At 34.9% G+C, this 2,476-nt stretch overlaps 1 long non-coding RNA gene across 1 annotated transcript; it reads right to left on the bottom strand.

The window, feature by feature from the left end:
• Positions 1-787: 787 nt before the first annotated feature.
• LOC135072885 (uncharacterized) lies at positions 788-1,408 on the bottom strand. Its single transcript, XR_010257507.1, has 3 exons — positions 1,193-1,408; positions 970-1,080; positions 788-884 (listed from the first exon to the last, which is right to left on the bottom strand). It is a non-coding gene; the product is annotated as an uncharacterized LOC135072885 (long non-coding RNA).
• Positions 1,409-2,476: the final 1,068 nt, after the last annotated feature.

Here is a 2,476-nt window from a genome sequence, read left to right as displayed (position 1 = left end):
GGACCTAACAGGACAGGAAAATAATAGTCAAAGGTATGTTGATTGTAATAATTGAATCTTTATTATTTAAGTAGGTACCTATGCATTCTCTAGACAAACTGAAATGTTATGCCCTTTCATATTGATTGTTAGGATGGCAAGTTAAATTAGTATTTAGTTAACATTACTTTTTCTTTTACAGAGGAAACCCGAGTAGCCATATGATAATATATGAAACCATGAGCAGCCAGCCATTGAAACTCTCAGCAATTTGAATAACAATTTTGATTATTACCAATCATGTATCATACCTATTAATAGAAAATTAAAACTGTTAGGTACCTATGTTTCAATTGAAATTCAAAATATTGTTTAATGTTTTATAAGTATTTATTAAATAAATTGTCACACATATATTTTGTTTTAATCCCATTAATGTCTATTTGCCCGCAAGTGTTGATGGTATTTCTTTAGTGTGCCCAGGAACCTTGGTCCTATTACTTATTCTGTGCCGGAGCTGGATCTTTGTAAGGTTTGGGTAGGGTAGGTACCTGTAATGATTAATAAATGTTGATGAGTAGAATACTATAACATTAATTTTATAGTTATTAGTTTAGGTAAATAAGTTTATTAAGATCTAAAACTTTCTGGCTAAAACACTTACGAGCAAAGGTATGGAATCACCCTGTTGTGTTTTGTTCTGTATGATCTTAAGAACTGAATGCATATGTACATTTGTATAAAATAGTTCATGGATAAATCTTATGTAGGCATGAGTACCTACCTACTTCTCCGAGTATGTTGGGGTATTGAGAGCATTGGTTAAGTAATTCCAAATGCTTCTTCATACCATCAGTGCCTTGGTATGAACTGGATGCATCTTAATGCATAGCACATAATATAACCTGTAATAATTATTATCTATCAAAGGACAAAGAAATCATATGGTATGTAGAGTAGACAGAATGTATGAATAAATTATGTACTTGCCTTGTGTTCCAAGGACACTCTTTTTGTTGCCATAAGACTATCTTTCCGGCAATTTGTCACATAAGTAGGTATCTACTAAAATGCAGGTTTATTGACTTTGAGGCGGTATCGCTGCAACAACCACAACATCAGGATTTAAGTTTTACCTTATTATGTTGCCCTATTAGATATGAAATAAACAAACATTAGGAAAAATGTCCACAAAATATATTTTTTTACTCACTGTTGGGATGCTTCCTAATCTCATAACTTAAAGCATCTAAACAATCTAAATGATGCCAAACAAGGAAATAAATTCGCCGACCACATAATCTCCACATTTAAGCCTCAAAAACACGTAAAATTTTTATCAACGTAACCTTCTCACAACAAAATTGACAGTGACACAACATTCGATGATTTCAACGACAACGAAACGACGTTGATTGTCAAAATTAGGTTCGTGCTACGTTATTTCATACAAAATCCATTTTTCGTCATGCCTAGTATTTGAACTCGATACGAAAGAAAATCGAAAGTTTTTCTTACTAGGTGTTTTTTTTTCTTTTTATGACCTATAGGGGGCGCTGTTTAATTTTTCATACAAAATTTTTCGATGGCACTTTGAATACGCAAAAGAAACGAACTCGAAAGTTTTTCGTGCTAGAGGTACAGAATTGCTAAAGTGAAGTGGCAGTGGGCGGGGCATATAGCTTATAGAGACGATGGCCGTTGGGGTAGAAAAGTTCTCGAGTGGCGGTCACGGGCCGGAAGACGTAGCATGTGGTGAAGGTCGCGTTTCATCTGCCTCTTGGCATATCCTGCACGTTCTTGTTTCGGAGAGTCCCATAGTGGACAAGTGCTTGTTTAAGCTGCAGTATCCAGTTAGGGCTCGTATATGTAGAGCGGTTTAAATAATGACCACAGGTGCCTACAGGTAAACAGTATAGGCTGTAATTATCGTCTTTATAATGCCAGTGTGTCCTATATAATTGCTTTATTTGCACCCGCTTCTATAGATAGATCAATGAAATAATAACACCTATCTGGTATAGTCAGTACTTTTGCATCGCTTTTTACATATAATCATGGATCGCTTTAAAAACCTCCACGTGAACAATCAGAAAACTCTGAAGATGTGGATATATACTCTAAAACTTTACGGGATAAACATATTTAACGATTCCCCCAGTTGGGCGCTAGCCATATTGCTGCCAGTTATTTTATTGATCTGTATTATCTGTTTATTAAAGAATTTTCTCGTAGCTATGAGCAGGAGTTCCAATTTCCATCGTTTTTTTATAATGTTTTTAATGGTTGACCGTTTCAGTGGGGCATTTCAGAGTAAATATAATTTAATTATTTTTAGTGGACTTTTTGAACTAGTTATGTAAAATAAATAATAAACCATACCATAACCAGCATGCGGATAAACTTACATCAACACATTCTTGCGTTACAACACACTGCAGTGAGTTCATCATCATGATTTCAGCCACAGGACGTCCATTGCTGAACATAGGCCTCC

Source organism: Ostrinia nubilalis, chromosome 6 (assembly GCF_963855985.1).
Source record: "Ostrinia nubilalis chromosome 6, ilOstNubi1.1, whole genome shotgun sequence".
In the NCBI taxonomy this organism is placed as follows: domain Eukaryota; kingdom Metazoa; phylum Arthropoda; class Insecta; order Lepidoptera; family Crambidae; genus Ostrinia; species Ostrinia nubilalis.
The sequence above is the reverse complement of the archived record's forward strand: the minus strand, read 5'-3'. Positions and strand labels throughout refer to the sequence as shown.